Consider the following 16,796-nt stretch of genomic DNA (forward strand, 5'->3'; position numbering starts at 1 on the left):
GTTGGTTTGTGGCCTTTTCGTATCTTATTGTTCATAACTGTCCCAACTGTGCATGCATGCGTGTTGCTGCAGGAGACGTTTATCCAGATGCAAGCACTCGAGTAAAGGGTCCCAGATCCCAGCCTACCTCACTTGGAACTCTATTCTGGAATTTTTTCCACTGGACCCACTTTTCTACACAACTGCTTCTTATATAGTCAAGGGAAAATTGTCCCACTGAAAAAAGAGCTTCTTTAATTAAGGTGAGATATTTTCATTCTTCTCAGATATTATTTCTCACACTCTAAATCCTTCTTTGGGGTGGTTTTCAGTGACATTTCAATAGCAGCCTCATTCTGCGGTTGTAACTATTTTTGGGGGGCAGGAGAGGTAGTAGTTCTGTTGCTTATCTCCTCAAAATCTTTTATTAAACTTGATCTTTATTTTCCTACCTAATCCAAATAACTTTTGACTATTTTAGAAAACCAAACCTACCTTCAAATGTATAAAATGCGCTGTTTTTAAGCATCTAAAGGGATGGATGCACAGTTCTCATCCAACACATAACATTTATTGCAAGTGTCTCATGTGCCAGGTGTTATATTAGGTTCTATGGGTGCAGGAGGTATAATGTTAACAGAAAAAAATATGATCCCCACTCCACCTCAGTCACATGAGAAGGTAAGCCCCATTGATGGTTGTAGAGATATGATGAGATGCTATATGAATGTCAAGAAAGGGCGCTTAATCCCGAGGTGGGCAGTCAGATAGGCCTCCTGGAGGGCTGATACCCCAGGTGAGATCTGAGGGGTAGCAGGTGATAATCAGACAAATGGTAGTAAGAAGGGGTCTGCAATAAGAACAGGAGATTTAGTCAAAGAGAACAGCATCTGCAGATCTTGGGTCACTCGAGGAAATGTGGCACAGCTGTGTAAAAGTAATAATTCAGTTGTCAGAAACATAGATATGCTTTTTTTTTGTCAGTTCAGAAATGGAAATGGAAGTGGTACCAAGGCAGATCTTACAAGCCAGGCCAAGGAGTGTGGATTATATCTTGAGGGAAATAAGTAACCATTGAATGGTTTTAAGGAGAGAATTGTTAATTCCAAAAGTAGAATCTTGAATAATTAATCAGCTTCTAAAACTTGGAAATTCATAGGACAGCATTCATTAGATGCAGAGAGTGTGGTCTGACAGTCTTATTGAAATTCATCACATCCACTCCCAGCGATATTGTAAGCATGTTTCTGATCCTGGACTGCATTTAGCACTGATCCTATCCTCCCTTCTGTACTTAGTGACCAGTCCCTGTCCCCAACCAATTCTTCTAATTAGTGCTTATCAATGCTGGGGACAGATGTTGTCATAGTAAAGAATGAGGTGACTTTAGTTCAGAGTACAGGAGGATAGCATCAAAGAGGGGGGATTTATAGCATCACCACACACACAACATAATTAAATATTAATGAAAAATGTCACTTTTCCTGTTACTACCAGGCTTTTATTTTGAAAAGATAATCTACTGGACCAAATGGTGAAAGATACATAGTGCTATCTGAGTGCATGTTGGGGATGTAATTAACAATGTTTTGGAAAAAGTGCTTTCATAGATTGCTAAAGGATAGATGGGCAGAAAGTGTCCCCTGGAGATGCATGCAGTAATTAAAGAGGTGTTTTTGAGTGCTGACTGAGGAATGTTTTTTATGTGTAACAATAGTAACGCTTTATTGACATTTTTCTGTGTTAAATTAAAGCACCAGCCATACTCACACATGTACTCCGGAGAAGCTGTTGTATTTCACATGCTGATATACAAGTGAAAACTCAGTTTGAGCCTCAGTAAAATAGCAGTGAAACATTCCTCGGAAGCTTGAGTAAGAAAAACTAGTAATAAACATGGCAGTAGTGAAAGAGTAAATGTTTTCTCCAGATAGAGGAGCTTTGTACTTATTTAAAATCACATGACATGGAGACAGGTAGCGAAAGATTAGATACTCGAGAAGGGAAAAGAAAGGACTTTTTTTTCTGAGATAATACGGAAGAATGAAAGAAAATAAACTGAGACATTAGAATGTAAAGGTAAATGGGGAAGAAACAGAAGATCATTGCTTACTTATACCTGCTCTATTTTGTAAAATAATTTGAGGCAGCTAAAAAAAAAGGACAGAGGAATAATAAAGTTAGCAAACAGAAAAAAACCAGGACTTAGAGAGGAGGAAGAAGCAAACATGATAACCATGAGAGCTAATATCCTTGGAGTGGTCAGGTGTCAAATTGGGCTCTGATGTTTTTGGCAGTCAAGGCAAAGGGGAAATGTGATATGTTTCTGGTTATCTCTTACTGCACAACAAGCCAGTGACAGAAGATTAACAGTCATTTGTTATTATCTCATGGTCCTGTGAGCTGCCTGTAGTTCGGCAGGGAGGTTCTGGCTCCTGGTGTCTCATGCGGTTGTCATCAGTGGCTGGGGCTTGAATCACCAGAAGACTAGCTCATTCACATATCTGCTACCGGAGCTGCTGGGACAGCTGGGGCTCCTCAGGCATCTCTGTGTGGTCTCTCTAACAAGGCAGCATCAGGGTAGTTCCAAAGGCACATGGTCCAAAGAGAGGCAAGCGGAAGCTGTATTCCCTTTGCGAGCTAGCCTTGGAAGTCACTCAGCATCACTTCCTCTCCAAGTCTTCAGAAGCAAGTCTGTAAGGCTGATTTGTGTCAGGGAGAGGGGAATTAGACTTCCCTCTGTGAAGAGAGGAATGGCAAGTAATCTGTAACGTGTTCTAGAACTACCACGTGATGTAACAGATTTTTCATTGTCAAAAATTCAAGCTCCCACCTGACGTTGTCAATCTTTTGTTTTAGATGAAAGTAAGACGGGAGATCATCAAGCCAAAGAGTAGAGACGAACAGAGGATGAGACTAAGAAGAAAGGTATGTATTTGAAATACCTGCTCACAGGATTGTGTAACAGCAGCACAGGAGAGCCTTGCTCCTCATGGTGTGATCTAGAACCGGTAGCATCTGTGCGCTGAGAGCTGGTTAGAAGTGCAGAACTTGGTCTCTACCTCAGACCTACTGAATGAGAATGGCATCTTAACAAAACCACAGGGGATTCCTATGCAGAATAATGTTTAAAAAGCATGGCTGACGGGGAGGGTGTAGCTCAAGTGATTCAATTCCCAGTACCTCCTCTAAAACAATAAAACAATAAAACAATAAAACAATAAATAAATAAATAAATAAATAAATAAATAAACAAACCCAATTACCTCCCTACCCCCCCCAAATAATAAAATAAGTAAACTTTTTTAAAAAAGCACTACTGAAGAGGTGGAAAAGAATTGTCGGGTAGTGAGGAGGACAAATTATTGCTGTGTACACACTTAGAGCAGGCCACGTATCCTCCTTTATGGGACAATAACAGAATATGAGTGGGATAAGAAGATTACTAAATGGAAAAGGTTGTCCAAAGTTGAGAATTCCACACATTGATTGACTAGGGTGTCTAGGCTGGGTGTTGGGTACTTAGATGGAATTGAAATGGGACTAAGAACCAAATGGGTTGGGGAGCGAATGGGTACAGTACAGTTGGAAGATGAAGGTTGAAATAAGGCTGGAGAGGTGATATTGCAGAAGTATGAAAAATGATATCCAAACGAATGATAACTAGAAAGGGAAAAGTTTTCCGTTTTAGTTTTCAGAAATAGATAAATATATTTCAGTGCACTGGAGTTGTGTTGTAGGAGACGTTACTTGAAGCAAGTAGATTTATGACTGAGACATTGACTTTGTTTTACAGAAATACCTGCAGTCATGACACTTGTTTTCCTGATAAACATCCTATATACAGTTAAGGGCAGGCAGCAAACAGTTGGCATCAAATATTAGCAGATGGCAGCCCATCATCACTGATATTTCATGCTGTCTTATGTGCATGGTTTGTATTAAGAGTGCACGGCTTAGAGTGTGTAGGGCTACTTGGAGAAGTGGCTGATACCAGTTCTGGACCAGGAAATGCATAAAATGTGTCTGGAATACCTTTGTCATACAGAAGGACAAGGAAGCTATTAGAGACAACTGGGTTCATGTCAAATGGATACCAGAGCAAATCTGAAGGAGTTGCACTTGCCAAAGATGGGATCATATTAGCAACAAAAAGAATAATAATGATAATGGATTGAGATACATCAAATATGTTAAAATCCATTAGTTCTTAATGATACACACAAAAACTCTCACTAGTCATCTTTGGACGGTGCTATGAAACAGTATGCTGAAAACTGGAAAATAAAGTAAAACAGTCAAGCATTTATATTATATTTCTTGTACAAATAATATTTAAGGGTGCCAAATAGTTAATTTGGGAAAGACCTTTAAAAAGAATTTCAGTGAATACATATGGAAGCAATGGTAGAACATCACCGTTGAACTCCTAATGAAATAATGGATATAAGCCATGATCATTAATGGCTCTTAAAACCATTAGGTGACTTGCTGATGGGGAGCTTCATAGTGGTGGATCAGGCTGAAGCAGCAAACCTACCGCCCAGCCTTAATGTCACAAAAAAGGGAAAGAACCCGACCTTGTGTTTCTCCTAATGGAATTATACAACACTCCTATAAAATAGTCATGATATAAACCTGGGCTGAACCTGGTCAAGACTTTAGCTTTCCAGAAAATACAGGCACCAGAAGAATGTGTGAAAAGTCCCCACTGGGAGGCAATCAGCAAAGTTTAAAATGTGGGGGTCTGCTCTCTTCAACAAATAAATTGTGAGGGAAGAAAAACAGTAGAGAAAACTTTTAGAGTAAAAGATATGTAAAAGACTTTGGGTGTCAGGTCGACATGTTACAAGTTAGGAAATCATCACTCTAATTCGTATAACAAGAAAAAACTGCGAAAAAGACCCATCAAAGACCCAGGTCAGACAGAGGGCAGCTGCCACTCCAAAATCTGGAGAGACAGGTGAACACAGAGACTCTCCTCTGTGGTTGGCTTACGTGGAGCAGAAACCTCTGGAGCCATAAACAGATAAAAACACTTAAATGGCAATTTTGATGAATTCCTGGAGGCTGAGGGTGGACTAGCTTGAGAGTGAGAAACTGCTGGAATCTGGACTCCCAGGCTGAGGGATCCGCATGCTTTTGAGAGTTTTCCCTTCAGAAACCTACTAGGTTTTCAAGGCATAGGTCTGAGAAAAATCCCATTTTGGTCAGAGAGAGGGAAAAGAAATCATTTTGAATGATGCACATGGGAAAAGTAACCATTTGAAATCCTCCCAGAGTGGACTCCATGACAATGGCCCACCCTCCTTAATTTAAGCAGGGGAAATACTTCACCAGAGCCTTATCTGGCCCAGGGGCAGGGTGATAAGCCAGCTGTATCCCCTGTAGTTTTTGCTTCTCACCTTAAGGGAGGGGGAAAAAAAAAGGCTAAGAAATTTTCATGAAGTTCACAGCCCAGGATTGTAAGCCCACTAAAAACCTGAGATAATTATATAAGATTATAGCACGCCTTACAATTACATCAACAGGGCTTCAGTACAATAACAGGGGCTACAGTTGAGAGCTGCAAGACACAGACTTAATTTAAGAAATTGCACTTGAAGACACTTAAGAACAAGAGATAACAGGAAAAAGCAAGGACACCAGAAGAAACCAAAGTCTATAAAAATAATCACCCAAACTAGGTGAAGTACAGGGGATGTTTAGGATGGTGAAACCATTCTGTGTGTTACTGTAATGGTAGACAGGTGGCATTATGTATTTGTTACAACTCCCAGAACTTTACAACAAAAGGAGTGAACCTTAATGTATGCAAATTGTACAAAATCTTTTAGGGTGTTTTGGAGTCACGGGAAGATACATAGACTGTGACAAAAGAATCTAACCAGATTTTAAGTGTATGAATCAACCTCACGGAGGGGTCCAGGGAGAGGTGCTAACCTCAGTAGCTTTGGAAATGGTGTCTGTAAGACTGAAGGCAAAAGGAACTACACGTAAGCACTGTATTCTAACTGATACATCTGTTTCCCATGGGGGTATATACTTTGACAATGCTCATACTGGTATACATAAATATTGGAATTAAATAGTTTAACAAGTAGATGGTGGATGGTGGGAGCCAGGTTTCTCACTGTTTTTGTGGGAATATATTATAGGTAAGCAAGGGGAGGAGGTGGCTAGAATGGTCCATGTGGTAGCAGATTGTATCAGTAAGGACTCATGTTTAACTCAATATGGATACAGATGGTTAGATACTAGAAATATTTACAGATGTGTGCATATATGTGGGCTAGTGCACACACATACATTTCTTTGTTAGCTTAGAGGGCATAAAAGAAACAACACCCCAGTGGCAATGAACATACCTAGCTTGTAGATCATAGTTTCTAGTATCATTCTCCAAAAAAGGAACCAGAGGTCCTTGGAGAAATGCCTGATTCTAGGACTGTATGCTGGAGCACCTTGTAGTGCCAGGAAGTAAGGAAATGCTATAACAAATAAGCAAACAAACAAAAAAAACCACAACCCATATTGGTGAGAGTGTGTCAAAGGGCCACGGGAACTGTGTTACGTTGAATAACAACCCCCAATGGTATCAGTTTCTAAACCCTGGAACCTGGAAATGTTACCCTATAAGGAAAAGGGGTCTTTGCAGAGTTATTAAATATGGAAGATGATTCTGGATAACCCAGTTGGACCCTAATGCTATCACATGTATCCTTATAAGAGGGAGGTAGAAGGAGCTTTGACACTGACACAGAGAAGGGGAGGCAATGTGACCATGGAGGGGGGAAGGCAGCAGCCATAAGCCCTGGATTGCTGGCATCCGCCAGAGTGGGAAGAGGCACGGAATGGGTTCTCCACCACCAGAGGGAGCACAGGCTGGCAAACACTTTAGCTCAGTGAGACTGATTTTGGACGTCAGACCTCCAGAATGGTGAGGAAATAAATGTCTGTTGTTTTAAACTTAGTGGTAACTTGTTACAGTAGCCCTGGAAAACTGATATAGCCAACTGAAAGAACTCTCAATGGCCAAACCTAGAATAGTTTCAGTAACAAATAAAGCAAGTAGAATTGGGTTGTAATCCATAATATAAAATAAAAATTCATGAGTATTTGATACTGATGTAAATAAATGATTTAATATGTAAATGAAGGAAGAGAGACACATCTCCCAACCAGAAGAATTTGGACTGATTTATGTCAATACCCCTGACTCCAGGAGGTAGAGCATAATTCCGAAAGAGCACAGTTTGGAAAGGAGGAAAAAGGAATAACTTCACAAACATTACTTCAGCCAGGTGGTTAGGGTCAGCATCAGTAGTCATAAATCATGTTAACAGTGTGTGCCCTTGAAATTATGGAATGAATAGGACACTTTACCTCTGTTATTTTTCTTCTCAAAACCCATAACTCCTTTCTAATTATGATAAAAACATCAGACAACTTCTAAAATAAGGGCATCCTGTAATATACCTGACTGGGACTCCTCAGAATTTTCAAAGATTATCAAAACACAAGAGAAGTCTGAGAAACGGTTACAGCCAAGAGGAACAATTTTTGTTTAGTATTTCCTTTTATTTACATGTGTTACTTAAAAAAACTTCTCTGCTAATTGTACCATCTTGAGTCATGTCAATTTGGATTTATTTTGACTCTGTTTGTTTTTGAGTATAGGTCACATAGTTCTGTTTCTTTGCATGTCTATTGAATTTTTATTGGGTACCTGACATTATGAATGATAACGTAGTAGACACATGGTAGACTCAGGGAGGCGTGACTTTTTTTTTCCAATCAACAGTTAACTTGGCTGAACTCAAACTCCATACTCTGTCCCTCTGCAGTCAGTGGCTGACATTTCCTTCAGATTTGTAGTTTCCAGCTTTTTTTTTTTCTCCTAACTAGTTCCTCTGTGGTCTCCCTATGAGTATTAGTTTAGTGATCAGGCGGATTTCAGGGCAATATTGGTTGCATTATTTTAGGACTCGTACCCTACATGGCTCTTCCCTTCCAAGCTCTTTTCTGTAGTTTTCTCTTTGCTCTCCAGATCCTGAGCTCTGGCCTCTGGTGCGTCAGAGCAGTAAGGCTTTGGCATTCTGCTGCCCTGAGCTGCTGTGCAGATTGAGGATTGTCCTCAGGCAAGAAGCTACAAATTCCTCAATGCAGCGGGCGCAATTCCTGTTTTTCTAGAGTAGATGTCCTTCTAGTTTCTACCTGCTTTGGTTGTTCTCCAGTATCTCCAAATGTGTTTTCTTCTTATATAATTGTGTTCAAATCTTGAAACTTTAATCAGCGGCTGTTTGGTCTATTTAAGCTATTTCACCATTATCAGCGAAGAATCAGTTAATCAGCTCTTTTGGAAGGTCAGCAAAGTTTGACCCAATTTAAAGAACTCTACCCTGTTTCTTGCTTAATGTTATTCCATAAACACTCATTTAGTGCTTATAAGATACCAAGAACTTTTCTCTGTTCTTTGCAAATAATAACTCATTTCTTCCTTGCAAACAATCCCTATGGAATCTGCTATTATTATTCCCAAAACTGAAGTAAAGAGTTCAGTCAGTTGCCAAAGTTCAGACAACTAGAAAATAGGCTGATTTCTGAACCCAGCTTACAAATTAGCCCATTCTTCTTCTTGTATTAAAAAAACAAGGGGTTGATACAGGAATTCTGAATGTCCCTCAAATCATGCCATAATGCTGCCCTTTATAGTCTATGAGAGTAACTGAAAGAGAAGACTGTCAAGATACCCTGGTTAATTTTACACAAGACTTTGGCATATCCCGTTTCTTACCTCTCAGTCCTACTTTACCCATCTATGAAGTTGAGTGGTTTAACATTTAACACTGTACTCCAGAAAGGTCAGAAGACCAAAAAAAAAAAAAAAAAAAATCCTCATCTATCTGTGTACTTCCTCTTTGTGTCCACTAGAGGGGGAAGTGCTACCAGACAGTTGTTAAAATACCTGAAAAAGAAACTCCAGTGTAAAAAGTTTATTAAAAATCTTTTTATTTTGTAATACTATATATAAACATGTAGGATATATGAAAAACATAAAGAAGAATTTTCACTGTTGTAAACATTTTTTATTCCTTTTAGCTGCCAAACTTCTGAACCTCCTTCACTGTAGTGGTGGAAATGCTGGTTTCTCAACCTCCCCTCCAGCTGGGGTGCAGGCACAGGACTGAGGCTGTGGCCCAGACTGGGACCTGAAGACACAGGGACGCATGTGCAGCAGTAATTTTGGAGGGACTCTACAGAGAAAGGGAAGTCCTACTGAGCAGCTGAGTCTGGGAGCCAGCAAGATTAGAATATGCCGTGGTGTGACTCAGTCTGCCCTCAGAGGTTTGTGAGGTTTGGAGATACCCATCTTTCTAGATGTCTCTCAAATCTGTCCCCTTCCTCTCCTCATGCCACTGTCGACGTCATTTCTCACCTGGACCACTGTGCCAACCTCCTAACCTAGGTCCTAGCTTCTCTCTTTCTCCAAGTTCCAATGAGTAGCACAAATTAGATTATGTCACTCTTCTGCTTAAAAATTTAAGTGACTCCTGATTTTCTTTGGAAAAGTTTCCCGTCTCCTATATTGATTTGGAAGATGTTTTCATGGTTTGAGTTCAGTCATTCTGCATTGACCTTTCATTTAGTCTTTCCATCTTACACCTTATTTTCTAGTCATGTTTAAATGTTGGCAGTTTTACAGACTGATTATGGATTTATTTTAGTGCATTTAAATATCTTCCTTATATTTAGATCTACAGTGCTTAGTATAATGGCTGTGCATATGACACGTATTTAATATGCATTGTGTAATGAATGAACAATACTTGTTCACATGTTCTCTGAGATTGAATCAAAAGAAAGAAATTGCAAGACTCAAGCATTTCCAAGAGGCGATGAAATTCAAGTTTATAATAATACTGACAATAGCAGTATTGTTACCAATACAATCAGCAACAATAGCTAGCATATATGGAGCACTGACTGTGCGTCAGGCACTCTTGTCATAAGACATGTTGTAATATCCCTTTAGTCTTCACCACAGTCCTGTGAGGTAGATACTACTAAACCCATTTAACAGAAAAGAAAGCTGAGGCACAGTTAAGTAACTTGCTTAAGTTAATCTGGCCTGCCAACCTATGCTAAAAGAAATATTGAAGTTCTACTCTTAATAGAAAAGAAGCAGAAAGCTATAGAAATGAGAAAACCATAATTGGGAATGTGGTAACTACAATGAGTTGCAAGAGAATAAACATGAGATGTAAAGAAAAAAAAAAAAGGACATTAAATTAATCTGGCCTGCCAAAGGTGGAGCCGAAGTTTGAATACAGTCAATCAAACACCAGAACCTGCATGTTATACTGTAGGTGGAGACCTGTGACATACAAGAAAAGGTTATTAGTTTAGAAAAATTTGAGGAACTGTAATGTCAGAGTATTAAAAGAAATATTAATCTGGATTTTTAAAAATTACCTGTTAATTGTCTACATTCCCCCACTAGAAGGAAAACAGGAAAACACCACAGGAGAAAAGGAGCTTGTCTCTCTTTCACATTGACTACCAAGTGCCTAGAGAATGTTTACTATGTATCAAGTAGGTGCTCCATAACTGTTTATGGAAGGAAGTAAGGAAGAAAGGAATTACAAAGGATCTGTTAAAATTACAAAAAATCTCTTAGGCATTACCCTCATTTTATCAAATGTAATTTAAGTTCCTTATGTGTAGATAGAGTTCTTTTCTTTTCCCTTCAGTTAGTCTAGCATTGTGTATAGTAGGTGTTTAATAAGTAACTATTGATTGATTGAAGAGTGTCCAAAAAATTAATGAAAAACTTTGAAATGCACACCTTTTCAAGTGATCTCTGCCTTGCAATATTGTTGGCAATTTTAGTTGTAGAAAATTAATGATAATACAAATGATTTTATCTATAGAAATGAAAATTAGTTGTGTCTGGTGAAATGTAATTGATTATTGACCCATTCTGTTTCAGCATTCCTTACCTGACTGTATATGTGTATTATTTGAATTCTTTTTTGAACAGGTTATAGAAACATACTGGTTCTCTCATTAACTAGAATATGATTCAGCCATAAAAAAGAATGAAATTTTGCCATTTGCAACAACGTGGATGGACTCAGAAGATATTAAGGTAAGTGAAATAAGTCATAAAGAAAATACTATATGATATCACTTATATGTGGAATCTAAAAACAAAACAAACTAGTAAAATTTGAAAAAAAGAAAAAGACAAATATAGAGAACAAACTAGTAGTTACCAGTGATGGGGGGGCAAGAAAGGGGTAGAAGATTAAGAGGCATAAACTACTGTGTATAAAGCAAATAAGCTACTGTACAGCACAGTGAATATAGGCAATTTTTCATAATGACTAAGTGGAGTATAACCTTTAAAAACTGAATCACTATGTTGTATACTGGAAACTTATGTATAGTATTGTACACCAACTATATTTCATAAAAATAATTCTTTAAATTAATGAATTAGATAAAATCCTAGGTACAGGATCATTTTATATCTGTATGAAAGCCATGATTATACCCTCTTTTAAAAACTATCCTGAGGGGAGAGGGTATAGCTCAAGTGGTAGAGCACATGCTTGGTGTGCATGAGGTCCTGGGTTCAATCCCCAGTATCTTCATTTAAAAAAAAAGAAAGAAAGAAAAGAAATGGGCATTGGTGGTATTTGTGGTATCTCTGGAGCCAATCATTCAATTATGAAGCCACCCTGAGTATTTTGTCTTTGGGGTTAAGCATTGTGTTTTCTTCCCAGTTGAGGCACAACTTCCCTTTAAAATTATCAACTTTTTCACAGCTTTTAAAGTGGGGGTTAGGTAAAAATTTATACTGCCTTACTAGACCTGTTAGGACTGTCTGTCCCCCAGATGTCACCCTGATGTCTTAGGATCCATAGAAAACAAAAGAGCTTGTCTTTCTTTCATAAGTAAGTTAGTTTTGATAGTGGATTATATAAACTTGGTATTTTATGTCTTAAGGTAGGGGCTGACGCAGGCAGGATTGGGGATAGAACTCAGGACTTCATGCTTGTCCGTATTCCTGCCTGAGGCCCCTTTCCATTATTACATTGAGACTTATTCTCTCTTCTTAGGATATGCCTTTTTTAAAAAAAAATACTTTTGAAAGTAAAATATGGTCTTTCACAAATAAGCCTAGGATACATGGTCATATTCTGGATCGTGTAAGATCCTCTTAATTCTAGAGCAACATCCGTTTAGACATCCATGGTGACAGTCTTTGATTGAGGACAGAGACTCTCTCTTTGATCAAATGTTAGTCACTAGAAGAGTCATCCAGGTCTTGTCCTTGGGCCTTGTCTGTGGCCTGTTGAGTCCAGCTGTAGCAAGAATCCTGCGAACTCAGTTTAGCGAGAATCCCCCACCCACCCTTGATATCTGATCACCCTGACCTTCCTTCAGCAAGAATCTTGTTAAGTTAGTTTTGCAAGAGTTCCACTACACTTGATGTCTCTTGGCTAATTTTCCATCCACTGGTCTTCTCACTCTGCTTCTTGGCTATGAACTTCCATTTGTCTTTGATGTATTTGGAGTTGAGCCCAACTTCTCTCCCCTATTGTGATAATCTTAACAGCTATTGCAATAGTCCTGAATAAAGTCTTATCATGCTAACATATGTCAGAATAATTTTTCTTAAACAATTATAGACAGTTTCACAATTAAATCAGAATATTGGGCCATCTCACAAATAAAACAGTAGGTGTTTTGCATTCATTAGTCTCTGTTCTTATTGACAATACTTCCCATTGTCCAAAATTAGCAGCCCTTCATTATGCTTCAATTTCCTCTCCTTTTAAGGATTCATCTAGTGTAAGCTTTAATTGCTGTGTGTGTATTTGTGTGTATGCTCTAGAATGAGAAACCGGGATTGGCTTCCTCATCAGTGGTTTTCCACCATCTTCCAAAATTTGTACTTTCATACTTCAGTTGTTTTACATGAATTTTCTGGCTTTCCAAGGCAAATGATAACCAAAGATAACAAGTAATGTATTTGTTTATTATAGTTCATTCATTAAGAAAAAGGAAGTAAGGAAGAGAGCCAAAATTTCTGTAGCATTGACTATATCAGGTACTTGTGATATGTGATTAAATTAGATGTTGGTTAAATTCTCTTGACTTTTTTGAGATCTGATTTAGATTGATATAAAACCCCATCCCGGGCATAGTAAGGAATGCCCTCTGTCTGAGGATTCTCGATCGGGAAAGAGTCTGGGGTGCTCTCCTCTTTTCAGCACTTCTGGCTCCATTCTCCTGAATTCTTGATCTCACTTGGATCTTTCTTCCTATGAATTCTCTTCACTCTGCTCTCTAAAGATTTTATATGGAACAGAAAAAAAATGTCCTGTGTGTCCATCCCAACACTGGTCTTCCAGAGATTCAGAAAGTGTAATTAATTTGCTTAGAACACAGTGAAGGAGCAGGAACAAAATTTTAAGTTTGCCTCCAAAACCCATTTAAATTCACTTTTTAATTTCCAAAATGTTTTACAGCTACATACGGTGGGCAGGGAACTAAAGTTAAATCAATTTGACTTAGAGTGATTTAGTAAAACATCTGAAATGGTAAAAATTTCTAAATTTTTATTTGAGGGGGAAAACTTGTACTTTTAGAGCAATTATTTTTACTCAATATCTATTAATTGGGGTTTTTTTTTGGTCATAGGTTATGTTACAGTTAATTATATATAAAATTATCTAACATTCAAACGTGCAAAGTAACTATGTGGTCCCTAATTCTCTGAATTGATTACGTCTCTCTTCCAATTACTATACCAGAGTGAGCCACTAGGTGTCAGTTTAACACAGAAATTATCTAAAAAGGCCCTTAGGAAAAAGTGAACTCACTTTCAAGGTAGCTAGACACTCTATTTTGCCTTCTCAAGTACATTGTGTGAATTTTGTGTCCACTCAGCTCTAAGTATCCATCTGCCTGAGGAAATATTAAAATTATTTTACTGAAGTAAAATTATTTTACCACCTAGAGAAATGTAGTAGATGTTTTCTGTTGTTCAAAGTAGGGTTATTCCTGACAGATTGAATGAAAAACAAAGTTTTTTTGAGTAACAATAAAAAAGACAGTATCCTTAGGAGTAAACCTAACAAAAATGTGCAAAAAGCATATGAGGAAAACATTATAGTAGTCTTGAAAGACACAGCAATGGACTTGAGCAAATTAAAAGACATTTCTTCCTTTTGGACAGGATGTGTCAACGACATGTAGACATCAACACATCCATTTAATGCTATCCCAACTGAAATACTCCCCACGTTTTTCTAGAGCAAAGCAAACTAATTCAAAGGTTCATATGAAAAAATAAAATTACGGTTATAATTACGAAAATCCTGTTTAAAAAAAAGAACAATGAGGGGACCTAACAGTACCAGATAATAAAATATACTATAAAGCCTCTATAATTAAAACATCAAGATCCTGTTGATAGTAGGTAGACTAATAGAGAGAGTATCAAATCCAGAAATAGACTATATATAGAAGTAAATTACATAATATCCTCAACTTATTTATAACAAGAGAAATGCAAATTAAAATAATATTATTTTCATCTATCAAAAAGTAAACAGTTTGTTAGTAAGAGTGTAGAGAAACACTCATACTGCTGGTGGTAATTGCAAAATGATGTAACCCTTATAAAAAGGAACTTGTCAATATTTAGTAAAACCACATATTCATGTATACTTTGACCCACATAATCTTACTTCTAGGAATCCACCCTGAAGGCACATCTTTACTAATATGAAACAAAATATGCACATGGTTATTCACCCCAGTATTATTTACAAGGGCAGAAATTGGAAACAACCTTAATGCCCATCCATAGGGAATAATTGAATAAACTATGGCATAACTGCTCAATGGAGTTATTTACAGACAAAAATTAAATGAGGAAGATCTCTCAAAACTGACGTGAAGTGTTTCCAGCCATGTTGTTACCTTGTATAAAAGGGTATATCTAGCATGCTAACTTTTGTATAAGAAAGAAGAGAAAATAAAAATACACTTACGTCAGTAAAAAGGAAAAGAAATACATGAATTATAAACTAGAAATTCTTAAAAATGGTTACCTAAATAAGGCTGGGAACAGGATGAAAATGAAACTCCTCTTTGATTCTTTTTTCGTAGTTTTGGTCTTTTGACCAAATTTTTACAAAATAACCGATTTGGATTCTAAAAATATTAATATTATGAAAGACAAAAATGCTGGCGAACTATTTCAGCTTAAAGGAGACTAAAGAACTTTTTTCAAAGTGCATAAATTATAAACAAAAGCTATTCACTTTTGACTTACACACTTCAATTAAACTTTAAAAGGTATGAAAAATTGTAACTTACAGTGCCTCCAGAGAACACTTTAAAGAGCATCAGTAACCTTTCTCTGTCCCACGTCATTTTATTGATACTTTTGACTATATCAATTCTATATTAAAGTTAGAAAGCGTGGATAATAACCTTCCAATAAGACAAAAACAAAAACAAAAACAAGCTTTGCTATTTTGAGTGTGAGATGTCAGTTGTCTTCTTTTCAAACTTGGTCTCAAACACTTGAAATTCCATACAGCATTCCCCCCTTATGCACGGGGAGTGCGCCCCAAGACCCCAAGTGGATGCCTGAAACTGCTGATAGTGCCAAATTCTATATATACTACATTGTTTCCTATACTTACAAACACCTATGATAAAGTTTAATTTATAAATTAGGCGCAGTAAGAGATTAACTACAATAACCATTACTAAAATAGAATAATTATAACAATATACTGTACTAAAAGCTATGTGAATGTGATCTCTCTCCTTACTCAGCTTCTTCAGCTCTGCCAGAAATATGGAGACGCAGACTCTCCAGTAGTTTTTTATTTTTCCATCCAAACCTAACCCTGAGTCTGTGTAACTGTCCCTTACTTGCAGTAAATGGCTGTTGTCACTTGTTTCAGGGGATCCCTTGCTGAGGTCTTCGTATAGGCTTCATACTTTCTTGCAATTTCTGTACAATTCATAGTAACTATAAAATAGGTCTCTTTTTAGTTTTCAGTTGTCTAACCTATAAAATTAAATTTAAGAAAAATTTGGTTCTTAATCAATCATATTAGGACCCAAAAAGGAAAACCATAACTCTATTGAAAGGTTCAAATTATATATTAACATTTATTACAATAAATTAACATGTATACAAGTAAAGTAAATAATACAGGTAAAGGGAACGATAGAATTAACCTACATGTACCCATCACCCAACAATATTAATTTTCAACTCCTGTCTAATCTTGTTTTATATATACTGACCATCACGTCACGTCCTCTGAATTATTTTGAAGCAAAACACAGACATCACATTATTTGTAGATTGGATTATACATTATTAGGATCTTTATACTTGTTCAGATTATTATAACATGGGTACACCTAAGATACTAGTATTAATACACCTCAGCAAGATAAAATAATGCATTGCATTTGTATAGTTCTTTAGTTTATCAAACTTCACTAGTACCTTGTGGCATATATCACATGAACTTGACAGTTTCCCAAAACCTAGATAATTTTCTGATGAGGCCCTTGGCTATAATAACAAGTACAATTTTTTTTCATTGTATGATAAAATGTGTCAGTTTTGGAACATCTGCATAGCTTCATGAACCAGTATTTTACAAATGACCAATGTATGATATTACAAAGTCCTGCAAGAGTAAAGGACCTGTTCAAAGTATAAGAGGGACCAATGGATTTTAACAAAGTGGAGTATGAAAAGT

At 37.2% G+C, this 16,796-nt stretch overlaps 1 protein-coding gene and 1 non-coding gene across 2 annotated transcripts in view; both read left to right on the forward strand.

Moving 5' to 3' along the window:
- The window catches only part of UNC13C (unc-13 homolog C), a 639,986-nt gene that overhangs the window by 15,764 nt on the left and 607,426 nt on the right, over nucleotides 1-16,796 (forward strand). Inside the window, exons 4-6 of the mRNA XM_074366154.1 lie at nucleotides 2,839-2,907; nucleotides 9,082-9,327; nucleotides 11,024-11,131. The gene's annotated coding sequence lies outside the window, so the exon portion shown is untranslated. The remainder of the gene's footprint in view (nucleotides 1-2,838; nucleotides 2,908-9,081; nucleotides 9,328-11,023; nucleotides 11,132-16,796) is intronic.
- Nucleotides 11,567-11,639, forward strand: TRNAT-GGU (transfer RNA threonine (anticodon GGU)). Its single transcript has one exon. It is a non-coding gene; the product is annotated as a tRNA-Thr (tRNA).

This window comes from Camelus bactrianus, chromosome 6 (assembly GCF_048773025.1).
Source record: "Camelus bactrianus isolate YW-2024 breed Bactrian camel chromosome 6, ASM4877302v1, whole genome shotgun sequence".
NCBI lineage: Eukaryota > Metazoa > Chordata > Mammalia > Artiodactyla > Camelidae > Camelus > Camelus bactrianus.